The sequence below is a fragment of the Schistocerca piceifrons genome, chromosome 2, assembly GCF_021461385.2.
Source record: "Schistocerca piceifrons isolate TAMUIC-IGC-003096 chromosome 2, iqSchPice1.1, whole genome shotgun sequence".
NCBI lineage: Eukaryota > Metazoa > Arthropoda > Insecta > Orthoptera > Acrididae > Schistocerca > Schistocerca piceifrons.
In genome coordinates, this window is record NC_060139.1 from 311,128,302 (window position 1) to 311,152,541 (window position 24,240).

At 43.9% G+C, this 24,240-nt stretch overlaps 1 protein-coding gene across 1 annotated transcript in view; it reads left to right on the forward strand.

Annotated features, from left to right (window-relative positions):
• Positions 1 to 1,099: 1,099 nt before the first annotated feature.
• LOC124777969 (kinesin-like protein unc-104) overlaps positions 1,100 to 24,240 on the forward strand; it is a 348,239-nt gene continuing 325,098 nt past the window's right edge. Inside the window, exon 1 of the mRNA XM_047253531.1 lies at positions 1,100 to 1,275. The gene's annotated coding sequence lies outside the window, so the exon portion shown is untranslated. The remainder of the gene's footprint in view (positions 1,276 to 24,240) is intronic.

Sequence of the window (24,240 nt, forward strand, 5' to 3'; positions counted from 1 at the left end):
TCTAAGAACGAGCTATGTCTCAGGCAAGAAGTAGTTTCGTCAGAAATTCACTTACGCCTCGGTTTACGCGTTTATGGTTTACGTTAAACAGTATCAATGAAGGCCCAAGTCTTTTTTATCGTTTTATGTTTGATATCTTACCGAGTCGAAAAAATATAGTGATGTGAATGCAGTTAAATGTATTCAAATACCGCTATTTCAGAGAGTCGTGGACCAAATAAGACTTCATTCTGGATAATGTCGTGAATGATTTTGCACACTATGGTTGCAATGCACCTTGTACAGAGTTTGACAGAAATCTCTGGTATATTAATCGTATGAAATTATATGTTCCAGAGACATACCTGGTGAGCAGGAAACTTGGGATCGAATCTTAGCCTTGGTACAAATTTTAATTTATTGCTTCGGCCTGTATTCGTTATCACAGATAAAGTTGAGAATTAATCTGTCTCTGGAACATATAATTTCGTATGATTAATGTAACACGCACGCCCGAGGTACAGGCAGCTTTATACCCATTTCGTTCAATGTTGTCTGAAGTTATTAAACGGATACACAGTTGAGAAGTTGGGCTGTGAATAACTAAAAATGTGCCTATATCTCTAATAGCGACAGCATAATTTAACAGATATCACTATTACATTTCAGATTATCTGAGCATCTCTGCTGTTTTCCCCCTAAAAATTGTTTCACTGTTTTGTTCTATTGCGCGCTGAAACATTCATCATAGTGTAGTGAAATATTTCTAGGTCGTCGCATCAATGTTTAATTGCCTGTAAAAAGTGTCATGTTAGCGCATAGAGATCGATGGATTTAAAAAGCTGTTCCTCTGTAGGTTGTAATATTTTCAGAGTGATGAATCAGCTTCGGTACCCTAGAGATTGCGAGTATTTTGACTTGGAGCGCATCGCGCGCCGTACTAGTAGCATCCCGCCGCAGCGCGGCGCCACAGTCGCGCTCCGTATTGACGCAGGTCGCGAGCCGTATATCGACCAGCCAGCTCGGTCAGCGCCGGGGATGCGCGCGCATCGAGGTGACGTCACTGCAGCCGCTCGGGCTCTCGAGCAGCGCGCTGCCTCAGACAGTTGACAGACACCGAGGAAGGAAGGTTACGTTTCGGCGGAAAATGTGCGCACCCGCAAACGCGAGACGCGCCACCCCGGGTCCACCGCAGTGACGTCACGCGATTCTAGCCAAGTACACCCTTTTTCTGCACGGCAGACGCTGCATCCCGCTCTAGTGTGCTCCGATTCAGAACCGTGAGAGCTGCAAACTGTAAGTACATGTTTGGTGTGTCCGTTGGAGAAGCGCTGGCGACGCATCTGCGAGAGAGGTTCGCAGCTGCGGTGTAGCGTAGAGTAGCTATCAGCCGCTGCGCGATGCTATTGTCGGCATGATGAGTGCCATGGCAGCACAGATTTAATGTGGCTTTCCATAATTCTGAACATTAACGACGAATTTTCGTCTCAGTCCTAGATCACTTATCCGAAGAATTGTGGCTATGTTAATAGCACAGAGAGATCTCGTAGGCCAACATCATTGGACACGAACACAATTGACTTGCGTTTACAAAGGAAAAAGCGGAACCAGCAAGCAGACGTGTGGCCACTGAAACGCCGCTTCGTGTTCAACCAGTGTGACGACGACCCGGTTGCGAAGCGAGTTTCATTCTGGCGCAGTTCTGTTGGCGTGCAGTGTTAACTAGTCGCACTGAAAGATATTTTATATCATACGTTAGTGCTTCTTTATTGTTTCTTAGCTTAAAAATGGGTGGTCTGCGTTATGGCCATCATTTGGCGGTGGACGATATTGTGTTGCTTGCCTTGTATGTGACATTTGCGAGCAGTATTCTTGTGTTCCTTTACGAGTGTAAATTGGCGTTACAGCACAATATGGGAACGGCCGCGAATTAGACGATCGTCATTGTTTCGATTATTACTACCCTCTGCATCATTAGGAGTAAAACTGACAGTAGACGCGGCGCGAATATCGGGACTTCAATATGTAACGATTTATTTTTATACGTCCTTTTATTGGCCTCTGGGTACACCGATACAGTCAGTTCAAACCTACAGGGTTACCTTTCAACAAAGGGATAATTAATTTAAAAAAAGCTAATTAATTTAAAAAACAAAAATTCCACAACACTTAAATAAGTAGAGCGGCCAGAAATCTTCTGCATCATACATGAAGAACTAAACAAAGTAAAACACACACACACACGAAGTAATCGATTACGTTCTGATAGCAACTTGCCGCCGCGGGAAAATTCTTTGGAAAATTTTACGTTTTGTTATGCTCAGAGTTAAAGAGATAACGATTTTTTGCTCAAATATGATATTTTACATATTTTATGCCATATTTAGATTAAATATTCATTGGGAGTGAATTGTTATTTTTTTAATTTTAAAAAAGGATACAAGAAACGTCTTCATACCAGGACACAGCATTTAAAGGGTAAGAATTACGATCCTCCACCACCTCCCCCTCCCGCTTCCCATAAATTTTTTATAATTTACGTACGCATTCTCCAAAACACTTCTCGGAGATTTATCTGACATGTATTACAGCTTTTCTGTATTTACCTTGCAGTTTATTTAATTATAATGAAAAGCAAGTTGACAATGGGGAGAACGTAGACGTCGCGCTATAGACGGGTCAGTCTGTTACCACGACATCTTTCGCATATTCGTTGGTTGGCTTCGTCGACTTCCAACCCATCCCTCACACCCCCATGAACCTATACCTGAGGCTACGGTACACATTATTTCAGATCGCAAACAAGTTTTCGAGGGCGGGGGAAATACCACACTGGAAATTCTTCAAAGGTGTAACGGGAAGGAGAGAGAGAAAGAGAGAGAGAGAAATGCCACTGTGTGTGTGTGTGTGGGGGGGGGGGGGGGGCGTGCGTGCGTCAGCCGCTGATTGCCATTGTGTGTGTTAATAATAGTCACGTGCAGTCAAGCAGATGTGAACGGAATCTGTGAGAACTGCGCTTTCAGCAACACAGTGACAGATTGACCTGTACTGTGATCCGAGGCAGTGGAGAGAACAGGTGCGGCAGTGGCAGCGGTGAATGGCGAGGTGTTGGCTGGTTGTGCAGCTGTCCGCCAGTTATCGATCGGATAGCTCGCGCCCCGCCGGCACCGACCCCCGGCTGTGTGGACCTCTGCCTCTGACACCGACACCCGCTGCTCAACCTCGCCCTCCCCTGAGCCGCTCCTTTTAAAGACACATCACCCGCCGCGTGTCGCAGCCATCAACATATGGACCGCCCCTCCATATGTTTCACAGGAGCTCACAGTTTGGAACTTACCCTGCCCTGGTTTCTTTTTTGGAAGCGAGTGCCCACGTAGTGGACTACAGTAAAGGAAACCAAACAAAAATTGTGAGTAAGAATCAAAGTTTCAGGGAGAAGAAATAAAAACTTTGAGGTTTGCCGATGTCATTGTAATTCTACCATAGGCATCAAAGGATTTGGAAGAAAAGTTGAACGGAATGAGCAGCATCTTGAAAGAATGCTATCAGATCAACATCAACAAGAGCTAAAGATGGATAATGGAATGTAGTCGAGTTAAATAAGGTGATGCTGTGGGAATTAGATTAGAAAACGAGACACTGAAAGTAGTAGATGAATTTTGCTATTTCGGCAGCAAAATAACTGATTACGGCCGAAGTAGAGAGAATATAAAATGTAGACTGGTAATGGTAAGGAAAGCGTTTCTGAAGAAGAGAATTTTGTTAACATCACTTATAGATTTAAGTGTTAGGAAGTGTTTTCTGAAGGTATTTGTATGGTATGTATATGGATGTGAAACGTGGGCGTTGAAAAGTTTAGACACCAAGAGAATAGAAGCTTTTGAAATGTGGTGCTATAGAAGTATAGAAGAATGCTAAATAGTAGAAGGGTAGATTGCATAACTAATGAGGAGATACAGCCTTTGAAATGTGATGCTATAGAAGAATGCTAAATATTAGAAGGATGGATTGCGTAACTAATGAGGAGATGCTGAACAGAATTGGGGACAAAAGAAATTTGTGGCGCAACTTGAATAGAAGAAGGGATCGGTCGATAGAACGCATTCTGAGGCATCAAGGAGTCGGGAGTCACCAATTAGAGGGAAGTGTGTGTGTGTGTGTGTGTGTGTGTGTGTGTGTGTGTGTGTGTTAGAGAAAGAAAGGAGAGCCGGAGGATAAAATCGTAAACGGATACCAAGAGATGAATAAAGTAAGCAGTAGGATAGTTCTGCTGTCTGTCACAAATGCTGTCTTTCTCAATACTGTTTCGCGAAAAGAACGTCTTCTTCCCTCCAGGCATTCCCATTTGAGCTCACGAAGCATCTCCGTAGTACTCGCCTGTTGATCGAACCTACCGGTAACAAATCTAGCACCACTTGTCTAAGTTGCTTCGATGTCTTCCTTTAATCCGACCTGGAGAGAATGTCAAATACTCGAGCGGTACTCCAGAAGCTCAAGAATAGGTTGTACTAGCTTACTTACACGGTCTCCTTTATACATGGGCTACACTTTTCTAGAATTCCCTCAGTACACCGAAGTTGACCATTCGCCTTCCCTACAACGGACCTCGTTGATTTTGTCCCGCTTTGCAACGTTATTCCTAGGTATTTAAAGTTTTCCACATTCAGAGCAAGCTGGCATTCATCACACCAAATGAAAATTCTATCCAAGCCGCCCCTTTCCTTATACAGTCACTCAGACGACAGTTTCTTGTACACTGCGGCCTTAACAGCGATCAGTCTCTGATGGCAGCTCACCTTATTAAGACTTTCGACCGTCTTCACATATTTTTATCTTGTTTTCAGTGGAATACACAAAATTTCTCCGTCGCGTAGGGCTGCCTCAACACTAAAATTCGTTCGTATTTTAATGTTGGAGCCGACATGCACAACGACGAAACTGACGTGTTACACTGAAACGAAATTAAAATATCTGAAGACGTCCGCTGATGGCTGAAACCGGTAATCACGTGTATCGCTTCTAAACCTTGACTTTAATAAATATTAAATCATATATTTTCAACGGTAACTGTATCCTCTGGAAGACATGAAGTCGGCTCATGCAGTAGAAGTAGCTAACTGTCTTCAGTGTGCCTTATTCACCAGTGAATTTGTAACTGTTACTTTACGTAAAATCCAATACGGATATGAGCACTTCTAAAACGGCTGTCTAGAATTCCGTCGCCTGCGATTTCCGGTGGTCCATGATTGGAAGTCATGACACGTCTACATCTTCAAAAACTTGTACAGCTAGCCATTTTCTGAGCTGTAATAGCGCTCTAAGTGAATGTCCGCAAATATTTGTACTGTCGTGTTGGCAGTCTGCGGAGTGCATCGTCTTAGTTGAAGATAATTGCAGATCTCGGCTTTCTACCTCATCCTTCCTGAACGGCACGAGTGTTTTCAAAGTGAATAATAATACGCCTGAGGTGTTATTGATGTCTATTGCACTATACAGTTCACCACGCCGCATTTTGGAGTTTTTCACCATTGCTGAATCAGAATAACACCATTGCATGGTCAAAAAAAAAAAACGCATTTCTTTACTACCAGACACGAAGTAGAACAAAATATCCTCTTCATACCTCCGTTGGCGTCTAAAAATAAGTGCCCAAATGTCATTGTTTTTCTTTTGCGAGGATCTGTTCGTGTTTTTGATATGCACATTGCCCACAGTCCCGATAATTCAGCTTCTAGCTAACAGTTCGGTGCTGTGGGACCCAAACCACCTGTTGAAAATTCATAGAAAGTAGAAAAGTAAGCCGGCAAGTATCCAGCACGTCCATTCATGCGCTCATCGATGTCTGAAAAGTGTTTCGTGCACTTTCCCTGCCACTACTCGACGTCCTCATTCGTACGTCATCCGCTAAATGCTCCACATCAGAGCCTTACTTTTTCGCCACCCGTTACTTTTGGTCCATGAACGTCACACAAATCAAGACCAATATCAGCCACATTACGGATGAAGAAATGAATGCGTCATTGTGTGACTGGCTGGATACTCATGCCAGCACCCTGACTTGGACGTAGCGTCACCTAAGTACTCGTACCTCTAACATGTTTCTGGCGGCCTTTTGATAATTATGTATTAACGACGTGATGAACAACACAGTACATTCAATTCAATTCCGGCTCCAACTTGTGCTTGTTCATGTACTGTACACGGATACTCCGCCAGCCACCTTATCTTAAGGATACTTCTGCCATCACATTCATTTGTGCCCCTTCCTGTTCCAGTTGCGAATGGCACGTCAGAAGAACAACTGTCTATCAGACTCCGGATAAGCTCTAATTGCTGTGATTTTGTCGTCGTCATTTCGCGAGATGTATGTTTGAGGAAGTGACATGTTGCCTGACTTCTAAGAACGTACGCAGTTATAATTTTAACCGTAAACGGTGCGCAGAGCTAATCCTTTAACATCTCTCTCTGGAGTTTGATGAATAGCTCTCTAAACCTCTGGCACTTACTGAGCGAGCCCGTGACAAAATGCGCCGTTCTTCTTAAACTCTTCTCAATCTCCCCTATTAATCCCGCCCATTAAGGCTTCCAGTTCGAGAAGCAGTACTGAAGGCTTGGTCCAAACGTTCAGACAAAAAAGTAGTCTTCCCAAGAGAAATCATTACAAACATCATTTAATACTGGGTAATCCTTGGACTTGATAACCGCCTGGATTTGGTTAGGAAGTGAGTCCTCAAGATGCTGCAGTACTCAGATTAAGCCATTCACGGAGGATCTGATCGCGCAATTCCATCAAATTGCGGAGATGATGGCGTCGGTGTCTTACCTGCTACTCCAACATGTCCCATAGATTTTCTACAGGGTTCAAATCAGATGATTTTCCAGGCCAGCCGAGATGTAATAGCGTGGGGGAGTGTTCAGAAAACCCATCACATCTCCTTCCAACCCAATGAACTCTTCTGCTGTTCTGAAAAGTGGGTGTGTCAGTAGCATACTCGTCATGCTGCTGTTGGCTGAAAGGCAACACCTGCTCATTCAGAATGTTTAAAGAAACGTGGTGGTTCATGTTAGTTGTCACCTCAATGAGCGGCCCTAATTCATGATAAGAAGAACTCCTTCAAAACTATACAGATCCACTTCCGGTTCGAGTCTGACTCTGTGCACATTCAGGATGAAGTGCTTCATTTGGCCTTCAGTGTACTCGACGTCGTGCGTCATTTGAATGTAGGAGAAAACGTCATTCATCAGATCACATTCGTTCCGCAAGTCAACTACTGTCCACGTTCGATGGTTTCCAGCCCACTAAAGACGCGGAGCTTTATTTTCCTGTGTGAGAAACGGCCTCACGTGAGGTGACCAACGCCCGCTATTAATTGCATGCATTTCCCGTCACAATATTCTCTCTCTGACAGGTAGGGATGGACATTATTAACTGCCTGCAACAATTCCTGTCGGGTTTGGAAGAGATTTTGATTTACAAGCCGTCAAAAGAGTCCCGGAGGGAGGATGTTTTTCCGATCTCAATTTTGACGTCGTATTCCGTGGCCACATAGGTTACACCACCGCTTGTAGACACGTTTCAACTTCACACACTGTATGCACATGAACGCGGCCAATCACAGTTGTCCCTTTTTGCCACTGTTACGTCTTTACATTTACCCATATTTACGTACAATGTCGGCATGAAACATAAATGTTTCACTGATCACTACTTCGTTGTACTCACGTAGAGGCACTGCACTCGCAGTTGAGCACGTGACTAGATCTTTGTGCCATGCGTAAAGCCTTAGTGACAAGGGTGACTGACTGTTCGTTCGTTGAGTTTATAAGGCGCCTCTTTCGTGGATGAATGACGTGTTCTCAGAAAGTGCCTTTTACCTCATTTGTAATGACTAGTTTTCAGATAGAAACCTACGATCGTGCATCTCCAATAGGAATCGTGATGTTTGGCTCAGACCAATTGCTGTTCGGATGTTGTTGTTGTGGTCTTCAGTCCTGAGACTGGTTTGATGCAGCTCTCCATGCTACTCTATCCTGTGCAAGCTTCTTCATCTCCCAGTACCTACTGCAACCTCCATCCTTCTGAATCTGCTTAGTGTATTCATCTCTTGGTCTCCCTCTACGATTTTTACCCTCCACGCCGCCCTCCAATACTAAACTGGTGATTCCTTGATGCCTCAGAATATGTCCTACCAACCGATCCCTTCTTCTAGTCAAGTTGTGCCACAAACTTCTCTTCTCCCCAATTCTATTCAATACCTCCTCACTAGTTATGTGATCTACCCAACTAATCTTCAGCATTCTTCTGTAGCAACACATTTCGAAAGCTACTATTCTCTTCTTGTCCAAACTATTTATCGTCCGTGTTGCACCTCCATACATGACTACACTCAATACAAATACTTTCAGAAGCGACTTCCTGACAAATCTATACTCGATGTTAACAAATTTCTCTTCTTCAGAAACGCTTTCCTTGCCATTGCCAGTCTGCATTTTATATCCTCTCTACTTCGACCATCGTCAGTTATTTTGCTCCCCAAACAGCAAAAAACTCGTTTACTACTTTAAGCGTCTCATTTCCTAATCTAATTCCCTCAGCATCACCCGACTTAATTCGACTACATTCCATTATCCTCGTTTTGCTTCTGTAGATGTTCATCTTATATCCTCCTTTCAAGACACTGTCCATTCCGTTCAACTGCTCTTCCAGGTCCTTTGCTGTCTCTGGCAGAATTACAATGTCATCGGCGAACCTCAAGGTTTTAATTTCTTCTCCATGGATTTTAATACCTACTCCGAACTTTTCTTTTGTTTCCTTTACTGTTTGCTCAATATACGGATTGAATAGCATCGGGGAGAGGCTACAACCCTGTCTCACTCCCTTCCCAACCACTGGTTCCCTTTCATGTCCCTCAACTCTTATAAATGCCATCTGGTTTCCGTAAAAATTGTAAATGGCCTTTCGCTCCCTGTATTGTACCCTTGCCACCTTCAGAATTTGAAAGAGAGTATTCCAGTCAACATTATCAAAAGCTTTCTCTAAGTCTACAAATGCTAGAAACGTACGTTTGCCTTTTCTTAATCTAGCTTCTAAGATAAATCGTAGGGTCAGTATTGTCTCACGCGTTCCAATATTTCTACGGAATCCAATATGTTCGGATAGGGATATATATTCAGCCATTGCTCATAGACACCATTCATGAATGTAACAGCGTGAAGAGTTGATATATAGTCAACCGAAGTATTGTGTCCCATATACTTTACATTGGCTACCAGAAGGTAGATTTGGACGTTTTCATAAGTAATTTCAGTTACCACATGAGAGGTATCGTTAGGAATAGGATGTTTCGGTTAGTGAAAACTCTAGACCAACAAGTCCAAACATTTTACTTTACAGAGAAATAACATTTATACTTCACGAGACATTTTATGATGTGTGTGGTGGGAGTTACTTTGTGTACTACTATCATTTGAGAACGTCACATCGGAAGAAATTCTGTAAGACTCCGAATGAACACGAATTCGTCTGATTTTTCCCTTTATGACCATTTCACGACATCTACATCGCAGAAATAAACATGTTGCCCAACGCTTCTTGGAACGTTTTCTGTCAGGAATTTCAACCATGAAATTCCCACGATACACAATGCCTCTCTCGCAGTGCTTGCGACTGGAATTACATGAGCCTTCTGTGCGACAAATACAGGGACGTCTGATGCATGGTTTGATAATCTCTCTGTGTCTCCTACACTGCTCAAGAGAAGTTTTGAATACTATGCTGTCTACGTCACTAGAGGTATTGACCCAGGTACTTCATGTATTTCCACTTAGTCCATATACTGGATGGTGTTTACTAATGGCATGCGTTGTGGCCGTTTCCCAGTCGTGTAAATACACAACTGCCGCAGCGGTACACCGCGAGCAGTCCAGCATCAACAACAGCTCCATTCTGTTTGTGTTCAGCACTGCAGTAACATGCCACGTAAAAGCATACAACATTTTGCTAGAGTCGTGATAGCGGCTTTACTTTCAGCAGATCGCACACAGCAAGATGTTGCCGATGGGTTACATGTCACTCAAAGTGGCGTATAAGGTGTGTAGAAAGTAGAGAGAGACGGGAACGCGAACGATAGACCTCGCAGTGGTCATCCTCGTATGACAACACCAATCCTGGGTCGTTTCCTCCAGCTGTCGGCTCGCAGGCGCCCAACATCAGCTGTCAGAAATACTATAAACGACTTCTCCCGGGCAACAGGGACTCATATCTCAGGCCAAATAGTGCGTAGAAGTATGCAACGAGAAATTTTGCACTGAACCAACGGAATCGACGCTATCGAACGAACTGGGCTCCTGCACATCAACATTGGACATAGCAGAGTGGAGTAATGTCATGTTTGCTGACGAGACCAGGATTGGTTTCCGACCGGACACTAGACGTGTTATATTTTGGAGAAGCACTAGACGACACGAGGAATGCCGATACGTTAAGGAAGTCCATCCGTCAGCAGGTTGAAGTGTAATGTTCTGGGCGGCAATAACGAACGGACAGCGGACCCTGTAATTCCCGTCTATGGCAATTTGGTTGGTTTCTGATACATACAAGAGGTCTTAAAACGATTGTAAGGCCCTACAGACGTGAAGTCGGTGACAATTTCATCCTAGTCGATGACAATGCAAGACCGCACCATACTCTAGGAATGTCTCGGTATCCCCAAAGATGCAACATTAACTGAATGCATTGGCTAGCACAGTCCCCAGACATGAGTGCAGCTCAGCACGCATAGAACCTGTTTAATGTGGCCATTGCACAGCGTCCGAATCCATCTGACAGTCTTCAGGACCTCATTGAAGCTGCGTACCCCAAGATTAACTTGATGGTCTCATTCAGAGCATGCCTCGCACAGAACTCATCCGCGTACGGGGAGGACATATTCACTACTAAAGACTGATAATCATCATCATGAAATAAAGATTTTCACTGCTTCTGTTTTCAAGCTGTGCACTTAGGGGAGAGTTTCCTTTGCTTTGTAACGATTTTTGTAACTAACCAAAATTGTTTTTGTTTTCAGAAGGAATTACGTTTATTTTGTTAACGAGGGTTGTACAAACCTCAGTGGGTGTGCCATAAGTTGTGATAAACTCTATCGTATTCCAAAGTTTTTTTGGGGTGTATACATTAATGTTTGTAAAAATTGCAAAATCCGGAAGCGATGGTCTAAATGACTCCAAAATCGGAAGACGTATAGAACATGGAACCACGATAAGTGATTAGGTGTGCAGAGAAGTGATACGCACGCAGGCCCGAAAGTGCCCTCAAATGGTTCAAATGGCTCTGAGCACTATGGGACTCAACTGCTGAGGTCATCAGTCCCCTAGAACTTAGAACTACTTAAACCTAACTAACCTAAAGACATCACACACATCCATGCCCGAGGCAGGATTCGAACCTGCGACCGTAGCGGTCTTGCGGTTCCAGACTGCAGCGCCTTTAACCGCACGGCCACTTCGGCCGGCTAAAGTGCCCTCTTATGTGTGACTGGACAGGCAGTGTAATGCCACGCTGCGTCAGTGCAGAACTGTCAAACGGTGTGGAAACGTGCAAGCAAGTTTCGGTGTGCCTCGTCGATGTAAAGAGCGCAATACGAGCATGTCAGTTCCAACGGGACAGTAACTGGTCTCTCGGGTAGAGGTTTGTCATGCCGTGACATTGTGACTCGTACGTGTGGAAGCAGTGGATAGAGGTGTGTCGTGCACGCCGGCTAGCGGGTACTGGGCCACACAATGAGAGCGTAAAGCGGGATGGCCGTTATTCCGTTATTTTGTCCGTGTGGTCGTTCGTCTACTATGTTGGCTCGACAACTCAGGCGCTGCCTCGGGTGTGAACATGTCTGTGTCGGCACCATCTGCTGAGGTTTGGACGCATGCCATTGCGTCCGTTTCCATTGACAAGTGACCATCAATGCCACGGACTGCACTGTGCACATAACGCCGTCACTAACTTGCTGAGTGGCAAAATGTGTTGTTTCTGGACGATTCCCACTTCAGCTTGTCCTACAGTGATGGCCAAGTACATGTTTGACGCTACCATTGTGGGCGCAATCGCCGGCCGGAGTGGCCGAGCGGTTAAAGGCGCTACAGTCTGGAACCGCACGACCGCTACGGTCGCAGGTTCGAATCCTGCTTCGGGCATGGATGTGTGTGATGTCCTTAGGTTAGTTAGGTTTAAGTAGTTCTAAGTTCTAGGGGACTTATGACCACAGCAGTTGAGTCCCATAGTGCTCAGAGCCATTTGAACCATTTGGGCGCAATCGGGAAGACTGCATTGTTGAGTGGCGTATCGTATAAATGCAGCGTTATGGTTTGGAGCAGCATGAGCTATAATATGTTCTCTTGCCTCCTACAAATTGAGGGCTATCTTAACAGCAACTTCTATATCAGGGAGGTTTTAGAGCCCGAGGCAATGACCCTCCAAGTGCCATATGTAACCAGCACGATGTCTGGCCACATGTAACGAGGAATGTGCTAGCCTACTTCGGAGAACGGCAGGTACCATAGCTTCCCTGGCAACCATGTTCACCTTAAATGCCACTCATAGAACACACCAGGAATATGGTGTGTCAGCAACTTGATTGTGCTGGTCATTTTACGGTGATTTGTGGACGCTCTTACAAACTTCGTGGTAATGTGTTCTCCATCAGCATATCCAGGTCCTCTTTGATTCCATGTCACGAAGTCTAGAGACTCTGATTACAGTACGTGGCGGCTTCATACTATATTGAATATGCACGGTCAACGTGCATGTACAATTCTGCAATTCTAATCATTTGTGTACTTCATCTCCCTAATGTGTGGAATAAATTTCATTGTGGTCACATGTCTCGTTCTTGCTGTTGCAATTTTTATAAATAGCAGTTTATTAATCGAGCTTGGTAAAGGTGAACAGACTGACGAGCAGTACTGGAAATCGGTGCAAGGAATGTTTTGTGAGATACTTCTTTCTTGGATGAATTACATTTCAAAGAAGCGCCGTGCATACACTGGAATATGTCTTCAGTTCTGTAGGGAAACCATGGAAAATTTGAAGCAGGATAGATCTCACGAAAGAGAGTTCTTTGTTTTAACAACTAATTCAGCTCGCTCGGTCCTGACCGTAAAGAATACATGAACGCGCAAAATTAAAAGATCAGAGGAACACAACCGTTGACCCACGTCACATACGTCGACTTGAACTAGTGCAGTCACATTTTTGTATTCGCTTAGCGTCTCTCGTTACAGACTCGGAGGTCCCACGTTTGATGCCTCGTGACCTTTCAGGTTTATGGGTTGGATCATATAGCCTCGGTTGGCGTACACTTATCTTGGAGAAACTAAATGAGAATGTGATTCAGTAAATAAGCAGCGAAACTGACACGCAAGTAGTCGGAGTGACGTCAGCTTAAAGGTCACATACACACCTGGATGTTACACTACTTTTTACTATTTGTATACACTATCGCTGTTCTGGAGTTTCTAGACCGTCATCTATCATAAAAATTTATTGTGGTAAACAAAGGCAACATAAATGCGGTTCTAACCTGTTTGCCCCGCTTTCATGCTTTGCAATGCGAAACCATTACACTACTCCATTTTAACGTTCATCTTTCATGTGCAACTCTTGTTATGGTAAGGAATATTGGTAGCGTCTACGCAGGCAGATACAGTTCCGGAAACAGAAACCCACAACAGCATGTTCGTGTCATAGGCATTGTAAATTTAGTTTATCAGCAGACCAAGTACGAAGAACATCAACATGCTGCTGACTCGACCACACCAAGGTATTTACCTCTGCGTGTCCCTCGGCTGTCACCGAAAATACTGAGTCTGGTTCGTTGAGTTTGCGAGACCGTAGTTTATTGATTGGATTACGTGGCAATCTGCTGTAAGGTTAATGCTGTTTAATAATACTAACAGCGTTTCATTAATCTGATAGCGAGGCCGATTACGGCGTAGCAAGAAACAAGCTCATAGTTACATCTGCCATAGAACTGAGTGGTTCACGTCTCGGAAAATCTTCCAGAAAAATGTGTAAAATTTGTGGAGAGTTAAATCCCGTAGAGCCGGCGTAGAGAAAGTAGACAGCTGCTGTGGCTATCTTGTTAGATGAGAGTGGGAGTACGTTAGACCAGCGTGCTGAAACCAGTAAGAGCAGCCAAGTCACGCCCCGTGGTCTCTGTGAAGGCTGTTTCCCTGAGTCACTGGACTCTCCTTAGTCTACTGAACCGTTGAGTCTTAGTAAAACAGTAGAAAAAGGTAAGAACTGTTTACTGGGCCACCATTAGGAGTTTGGTTCAGCCACCTAATTAAATAGGATTTCTTTTCTCGTGCTTAATGAACCACTACTCTTGCCAAGTGCAAGAGTTGCATCTTAGGTGTATCGGGTGGCGTTTGATGACGATGAAAGGGGTGGTGGCAGGCGGGGGGATGGGAGGGGAGGTGAGGGGAGGGGGGAGGTGGGCGACCAGATGCTCGCACATAGTCTGCTTCTTCAGAATATTGCCAAGAGGATTGCAGAGTTTATCATTCCTGTCCCAAGGACGAATGAGGAAGGATTATGTCACGTGGTCTCACTCTGTGACCCACTGCGGAGAAGTTTGGGATTTAATCCAGGCCTTAAGCATAAAATCTGGTGATCTGAAACTTCACACTATCCTCTCTTCTCCTTTTGCTGGCTAGGTACTTGCAGTGAAAATTTCTTTGACGACAAGACTTCCAAACGGCTTCCTTTGACCTAAGCGCCTTTTAGCGACTTGTGGTACAGAGGGGGATTTGTTGAATGGTGGACATTCCTAGACGGTTCGCCCATATTCTTCAAGAATACTGCGCAAACATCTTCATACTGTTCATTGTCGTTCTGTACTTTCTCGTATATATGTATGTACAGTACTGGACAGTCCGAGAAAGCAAGAGATGAGCTCCCGACACATATTCTCTGTTTTGAGTGCTTGTAAATGTAAGGGCCATTCTGTGAAGATGCTAAGAATGCCCAGTATCTGCAATGACGGTAGATTTCTTCCCAGAAGATTATAAAATTCTAGTATCATTCTTATTTCCTTAAGACAGATTTCGACGGCAATCCACCAGAGAGCAGTGTTCTCCCTTCAAACGTTCCTGATATGAATTTTTGTGTGTAGCTTCCTTCCGTCTTGTCTTCACTTTCAGCGTTATACTCTGTAGGATGCAGAACATTGCGAACGAGGGCACGTTAGATGTTCCTGTGTGCCCCACTGAGTGTTGACAGTGTGAAATATTTGGATAACGGTCGTCCCACTTCACTGTGCGAGATACACTGAGGTTCTTCAAAACCATTTGCAAATGGCTGCAGGCACAAATAGATAGTATAATAAATTGAATATTATACCACAGACAGTCGCCTGGCGAAACTGTTCTCATGTAACAAATATTAACCAATAGTGTTTGGCGAGAACAACGTTTTTCTTCCAACGATTCCCATTTAAGTTTATGAAATGACGTTTTCGGCAGACGGCTGTAAGATAGGTGACATCCAGTTTATTTTACCATTGATTTCGACATGCAAGCAATTTTCAAGCTGTTTTGAAGAACCTTATTACACGTCGCAATTTAAGGTCTGACTACGACGCCCCAAACCATTTTACACAGACAAATTTGGTTCGGTACGTAGAATCTTATGATAGGGTACATGATGCGCGCTCTTCCAACGGTGCACAAAGTCAGATGGACTTCACATAACAACCTTAATTATCATGTAATAAAAGCCAACTGCGCCCATGAAACATGATGATGATGGTAATGATAGTTTTCCTTGGCGGCTACTTTGGTGTAGAGGTCTGCATTTTGGCTGATCAGGGAACTTCCCGTCTCGAAAATTTTAGAAATACGTGTCACGGATTGGTTTCTTCATCCGAGGAAATAGGGACAAATCTCGACACATGTCATGAGAACGTAAGTGGTGACTGAGGGGGGGAGGGGGGGGGTAGGACTGGGGGGAGAGAAAGCTCAAGGAAGCAGCTTTGCCGCAGTGGCGTGGTATTCTGCAGACTCCATCCACCTGGTGGGTGGGTCATGTTCAAAACATCGTGCAAGGTATTGAAAACTGATTTTCACTTTTTCCACTATCGCGTCGATTGTGATATGTACGATACTCCACTTTCTCAAAGGGCTGCGGATTTATTTGTTTATTTTTTTTTTTTTTAACTGTTGAAACTATCCCACTAAGTATTGGAGTTGCATTCAGATGACGCCAACATCTTCCACCATATTTCAGCTGACAACCATTCAGCCGTCTTCAGGTGAGTGATTTACATTCGAGACTGCTGGTTCACGTCGCTAACTTTCTACCAAAAATTGGCGCGGGGACGCATGCGCATAGGTTGCTGCTACATGAGCGACCTCTGTCGAGTTTGCGCCCTCTTCGCATATTGCTCATCTGTGGGGTGCAGGCGCATGCGTAACGGTGAGACCAGATGCACGCCTTCTATCGGAATGCCGCCGAAGCCAAAATTCAGGTGTCAAATTCATAAAATTAACTTACGCTAGTCTTGTCATTAGGCATAAAATGTTTTCTATCTTCAGAATGGAACCATGGGGTCCCACGCCTTATCCAGCTGCAAGACACCATCACGATTAATAAAATCTTCCACTAAAAGTATTTCCACTGATTCCTTAATACAAAGCTAAATCCCAGAAGGAAACCGTCGAGGCCAAGATTTCCGTGGCGTGGCAGTCGATAGAACGTCCCGTGGAGATACGATGCTCGGCTAGGGCTGACTTACTGCGCAGCGGAAGGTGAGTGACGCGATCATGTACAACGCACCTTTCACGTACTGAGGGTGTGGTTTGAGCATTGTAGGCTTTGCTACAGTGGCATGGTATTCTGCAGACTACACCCTTCCGCAGTCCCAGGTCGTCTTTTACAGAACGCAGAAGAGCACAAAGCTTGCTTTGTAGGTGGCAGGGAGACAATTTGAATATAACGTCTCCTTAGGATGCTGCTTAATCTCTACGAAACATTGGCGACGTATCGGAGGAACTGGAACGCCCTGGACTTGAACATCTCCTTTTCTTCTTGACCTTGTGAGTGGTCACTCTTTTTTCTCTTCTTAAACCTGTGCTGATATCATGTAGAGAACATTATCTTTGAACACAGAGATTATGTATTCCAGCTCCTTTAGTCGCTATTAGATGCAAATTACACCTGCTGCTTCAAAAGTCTAAGGACCCCCATAGTTTGTGAAGGATGGTGACAGCTAGACGCCTGCAAACACAGGTCCCTATGTGTGGACTTACTGTAAACGGAATATCCCAGTGACCCATCCGCTTACCGACTGACCAAGGAACTGCAGGCAGGCACCCTCTTCCGGAAGACTGGAGTCTACACAGTGCCTTGCCAGTATGGTTAAGTCTACATTAGGCAGCCCACACACACATTGTGTGGAGAGTGCGTTGAACATGATAACCATAAGTCATCAAATTAAAACTATTCTTTATTAGATTCGTTACGTTCTTTGGATTATTTTGTCACGAAACTCTTGGTCCCAACGAGATCCTTCTGGGATTAAATTATTAAGGAATATTGGAAATACGTTTGGCGGAAGATATTACTCATGGTGGCGATTTCCAACTGGATAAGACGTGGAACGCGGTGATTTCTGTAGTATCTTCAGTAAGAAAACTTTTACGCCTAATCTGACTTATGAATTTTAACTCTGCCCGCCCATATTCTCACAGAGGGCGTGTACGTCGTATCAGCATTACGCATCTGACTGTCGAAATATCATGGAAACATGTCGATGTCATCCGTTTGCTATGCCAAAACTTCATGGAATACTTATTACACCAGGAAAATTTTAAGACTCACGACTGTTGAGTCTGTTCCCAAGTTGAAAGCAATGCTGAATGTTAGGAGCAGATTCTATGTCCGGCCGATCTGCGAACCTCGAGCCGCACCTTATTTTAAAGCTGTCTGACTGCGTTATTTGTCACGTGAGACATGTCGGCCACTAGAGCACAAGTGTTCAGATGTTGACGCGACACAGCTTCCCGATGAGTCAGGCAATTCCCAGAAGGCCGCGCGGGGCCTCAGCATTCAGTCGTCACCAGAGGAGACGGAATTAGGGCAGCGTCAAAACTGGAGCTTTTAATCTGAAAATAGTAAAGGTACCCAGGGTGAAATTCTTCAGGCCTTTAGAGCTGAAAACATCGAAGTTGCGCACCTAATAGTGTGATGAGACTAAATGAAACATGACTGTACTGTGACAGTGGATGTTGAGCGTTCTGACCTGGGTGTGAAACCATCTATTATCCAGAAAGGAAGGAAGAAGCTGATTCGAAGATCGGATGCAGCTTGAGGCTGATCGGGATAATGAAGCTGTGAGCATATTTAAGCGATGTTACATTATAATATGTACTTTTGCACGGACCACAATAAATAAAAGGCAAAGCAAAAGTGTGACTATAGAAAAAAGCAAATATTATTCTTCTGATTGTACTGATACTGTTCTTATCGATATTAGGTCAGGAATGTGGAGCAAAAGGAAGATTATTCGCTGAAAGAGTACAGATTGTGAGGGCCCTTGGTGGGACCGAGAAATGATGCGTGGGGTGACTTCCTTTTTTATAACAATCACTGAATTTATTTAATGTTATTTAAGATTGGCTTCAATTCTGAGTGAGAAATTTCCGTAAAAAAATCAGTTATGTCTTCTAATCTAACTCTGGTGAACCGCCCGGCGCGTTAAGGAGAAAGGCATTTGGGTAAATTATGTTACCAGTGTAAAAGTCGTACCTGGGGCTTAGCATCTGACACTATCGAAAATGATACACCGCTACGGGCCCTGGTATCTTAACATTAAACATAAAATTTTAATCCAGAGAATACATATTTGTCTTGGCTTAAAACAATGATTTAAAAAATGTACACTGTGCAAAGCTACTGAAGATAAGCAAACACTTCTACAACAGTTAATCTGGTTTAAAATACGATACAGTCTTCAATAACATTACAGGTAATGCAGCTCGTAGAACTGACTTGCTAGCAGTCATTAGGAAGTATAAATGGTAACCGCAATAGCCCTCGCGGAATTACAAAGCGGTCAGCCAGAACGAATACGGTTCAAAGACTGACTATATTACAGTGTCGTTTTTGTCTTGACTTCTGAGGAAACAAAGGCTGATTGTGGGTACCATGACTCTTTTTCTTACGTCATTACGTCATTGCTCCGCGCTTTGACGCATTTACGTAACTTTCTCGGATACGCGAAGCTGGGTGGCGGCTCGAAAGTTTTTTGCAGTATGCATGCAACAGATTTCAGATTTCTAAAAAAAAAAAGAACTGTAGAAAGATATAAAGGAGAAGCATTTCCAAAAATTTCGAAAAGTTCTTATCCGATTTACTTCACATTTTTACACGATACTCATTCGGATGGTCATATCCTATATACCTTTTAAACGACAATGTGAACTCGGTGCTACTCTCTAGAAAAATGAAAACATAGGACTTTTGTGGAAGGACAGGAGAATGATTAATTAACTGGATTAGAAGCAGGGCACAAAAATAAACATCAGTAACGTAGAGGAAGAGGTCAGAATTAGAAAAGGATGGCCCCTATCCCTATATTTAATGTGTTCATTGAGAAAGCTATTCAGATCATGAAGGACAAGACAAAGGGAAAAAAAGCGAATGGTGAAGAGATACACTGTATTTAGATTTGTTGATGATATTGTGATAGCCGCAGAATCCAAAAAGAAATGAACATAATGTTGCCAGTCCTATCACACACTAGTAACCTATGGAAATTAAAAGTGAACAATCGGAAAACAGAATTAATGGTAGAACAGAAAAGTGTGGGAGAAATTAAAACCGATACAAAAATTGATGAGTCAGAATAAAGCAGGTGAAACAGTTTTATCATCTCGGCAGTGTAATCAAAGAGGACAGTAGATACTTAACGGAAATGAAGATAAACACAACATTGGCAAAGCAGGCATTTATGACTAAGAAAAACACTGTAACCAGCAAATATATGAACATAAGTGTTAGACAGTCCTTTGCCAAATCATTTGTTTGGAGTAACTTACCTATGGTAATGAAAGTTGGACCATGGATAAATTGGAACGGAATCGACTGGAAACGTCTGGAATGTGGATATGGCGGAAAATGACAAGAACGAGATGGACGGAAAGAAAAACCAACTTGGAAGTCCCGAGGGAAGCGGAAAAGGAGAGGCGATTGGTAAGGAAATGGAAAAAGAGAAAAATAAAATTTATTGTAGATGTCTTCAGACACTGCACATTCATCATTAATATTCTCGTAGGGAAAGTGCTACCAAAGAAAGGAAGAGGACGACCTAGGATGAAAGATTTGGAAGACATAGAGAAAAGGATAGGATGTGACAATCACGTGGAACTGAAACGAACAGTCAATGACAGAAGAGAGCGTTTGCGTCGGCAAGGCATTAGCCCTTAGAATATGTATGCATGTACAGATTTTCGGCTAAAACCTAGTGGGGAGGTCTCTCTCATTTCACATAGACAATGATACCAACCGAATTACGCATTGAGTGTAAGCGATTGAAGGTATCGTTTACATTAATAATAAAGATGACTCAAACTCAGAAATAAAAATACATTGGAACTGATTTACGATGAGAATGTTTTTACTATGGTTAATTTTATGTCCTCTTTCACTAAATCTTTTCAGGCATGGTTACGCAAAAGCTATAACTATATTCTTTACTACGGGGACATAGGCTATAAATTTTTTTGATCTAAAGTTGCATGCACAACAATATGTACAGGATGTCTCTCCTAAGAGTCCTCAGGAACATTTTCTGTAGTGTTTCAGCAGATGTTTGCAATTTCCTTTTTGCCTTGTGTAGCTGGAGTCAGCCCAGACAAAAATAGTGTCATCACGTCCTTCATGCGACACCCAGTGTCGGCGGAAAGCGTCAGATTGTTTCCCGTTAGAAACAAAATGAGTTTTGAAAGCGGAATTTTACGTGCCCATTCGATAGAGCGGTCTCAGATTAGTCTAGTGCAAGTGACTCAGTAGCGCTGGATGCTTGGCGGTAGCAGGCAGAGCAGGCTTCCTTCGTGTGTTACTGTCCCTGTTAATATACAGCGATAAAACAAATATTGCACTAGACTAATCTGAGACCGCTCTATCGAATGGGCACGTAAACTTCCGCCTTCAAAAATCATTTTGTTTCTAACGGGAAACAATCTGACGCTTTCCGCCGACACTGGTTGTCGCATGAAGGACGTGATGACCACTATTTTTGTCTGGGCTGACTCCAGCTACACAGTGCAAAACCGAAACTGAAAACATCTGCTCAAACACCACGGAAAATGTTCCCGACAACTCATAGAGGAGACACCATGTACACATATAATTGTGTAAATGTACTGTATTGTTTTCTTCTCACAGTCGTACTTAACTACGATAGCAAAACATTTAAATAATTCGACACATTTTTCACATAGTCGGTTGTATGATCTCGTTTGACGGACTGGTAGTTCAGAAAACCAGTCCATAATCTTACCAAACTGTATCCAACAAAAAGAAAATGTTGTACATTCTGAAGTTTTGTAATTGTAATGTTTACAAAAAAATTAAATACCTTAAAACAATAAAAACCAAACTAGCGGAGTCTTTTACATCCATATTCTGTATGATTTATTATAATTTCCAGTTCCATACCTTCAAATCAGGCGAAGTCGCAACTAGTAGCAGAAATTTGCGTTCTGACGCAATTCCCAAGGATGCCCCAGCTTAGGACGTATATCCAATTCCCGTATACATGTGGCTATTGCGAAGCGCTGCCATGGTCGCTGGTTATTAATGAAAAAGCCCTTTTCCCCACCTGTCATCCTTCACTCATCACTAAGTAATCACTTAGGATTCATAATCTTCTCTTTAATATTTGGAATTAATATTTTAGCTCGGAATTAAATAAAATACACATAACCACACCGGTACATGCATTAGGAAAGTAAATTTGCCATTTAGAACCTATGTACACAAAGGAGTTATGAAGGAAACACGGAGCAGCTACCTGGACGTCGTCCAAACAGCGCTTGCAGATCGGAGTCGTCGATCTTCAGCTGCAGCCAGCAGTCAGTATGTGACTCCTCTCCCAGAATCCCTGTTGAGCGAGACCAGCGGCGTTTGCATATAGTGTCATTGTTAACAGATAAGCAACACTGCGTGAAATAACAGCAAAAATCAATGTGGGACGTACGACGAATCTGTATACTTATATGGATATGGTGTCTGTTCTATCGGACATTTGTCTGACCTGAAACTGTCTAGAATGAAATTAGAATTATATATTAATACCTTCAGCTGCTCACGGTCGTTGATATGTATCAACGGGGGACAGGTGAAAATGTGTGCCCCGACCGGGACTCGAACCCTGGATTTCCTGCTTACATGGCAGACGCTCTATCCAGTTGCCCCACCGAGGGTACAGAGGGTAGTGCGACTGCTGGGACTACGTCGCGCAAGCCTCCCGCGCGACCCACAGTCTCACCTTATAAGTCCACACTCTACATTCGTAGTGTCCCTACCCAACACACTCATTACTCGTGGAAGAGATTCTTACCAAGTCCCGTAAGAGTTCGGGTAATATGTGCGCATCCGCACAGAAGAAGGAGGTCATGGCTGGTATTGCCATGTCCGAAAGAACAGACACCATATCCATATAAGTATATAGTCTGGCAATACCGGCCATGACCTCCTTCTACTGTGCGGATGCACACATATTACCCAAACTCTTACGGGACTTGGTAAGAATCTCTTCCACGAGTAATGAGTGTGTTTTGTAGGGACAATACGAATGTAGTGTGTGGACACATAAGGTGAGAATGTGGGTCTCAAGGGAGGCGTGAGCGAGATAGTTCCTGCAGTCGCACTATTCTCTGTGCCCTCGGTGGCTCAGATGGATAGAGCGTCCGCCATGTAAGCAGGAGATCCCGGTTTCGAGTCTGGGTCGGGGTACATATTTTCACCTGTCCCCGTTGATATATATCAACGCCCATCAGCAGCTGAAGGTATTGATATATAATTCTAATTTCATACAACGAATCTGTCCGTTATGACAGTGCGACGAAATTTGGTGTTAACGTGCTATGCAGCGCGTCTCCTGCGCTCGTGACCATGGGACCCTACACGACTGGGACACCGTGGCCTGGTCAACTGTGACCGAAATTCAATTGGTAAGGCCTGTTGGTAGTCTTCGATTGTGGCGCAAAGCTCACGAAGCCATGCACCCACGTCGTCAAAAAGGCATTGTGCAAGCTGTTGGTAGTTCCATAGTGGTGTGGGTTGTGTTTACATGGAATGGACCGGGTGCTCTGCACCAACTGAACCGATCATTGACTGGAAATGGTTGTGTTCGTCTACTTGGAGACCATTTACAGCCATTCATAGACATCATGTTCCCAAACAACGATGCGATACGTCACCGTGCCACAATTGTTCACGATTGGTTTGAAGAACATTCTGGAAAGTTCGCCCGACAGTAATTCCATCGAACATTTATGGGATGTAATCGAAAGGTCGGTTCGCTAACAACGTCGTGCACCGGCAGCACAATCGCAATTATGGACGGCTGTGGAGGCAGCATGGTTCAAATGGCTCTGAGCACTATGGGACTTAACATCTCAGGTCATCAGTCCCCTAGAACTTAGAACGACTTAAACGTAACTAACCTAAGGACAGCACACACATCCATGCCCGCGGCAGGATTCGAACCTGCGACCGTAGCGGCCGCGCGGTTCCAGACTGAAGCGCCTAGAACCGCTCGGCCACCACCGGCCGGCGAGGCAGCATGGCTCAATATTTCTGGAGGGAGCTTCCAGCGACTTGATAACCCATGACACATCGAGTTCTCTCGTACATCGGACAAAAGGAGGTCCGACCTGGTATTAGGACGTACGCCGTGCTTTTGTCACCCCATTGTACTGGGGGTGGATAGTCAATAGCTCAGCTTTCATGGGAACAAACAACCTCTGCTGTGTTGACGATCTTACTTGCCACTTAGGCCGCACTGAATTATAATTGACTAGCAAAAGAACAAAAACTTAAGGAAAAATTCGAGGTAATATACTGACGGGCGAGCTGTGCTATTGTTGCTCGTACGTTTTAAAACAGAATTTGTCCACAGCTCGTGGTCTCGCGGTCGCGTTCTCGCTTCCCGAGCACGGGGTCCTGGGTTCGATTCCCGGCGGGGTCACGGATTTTCGCCT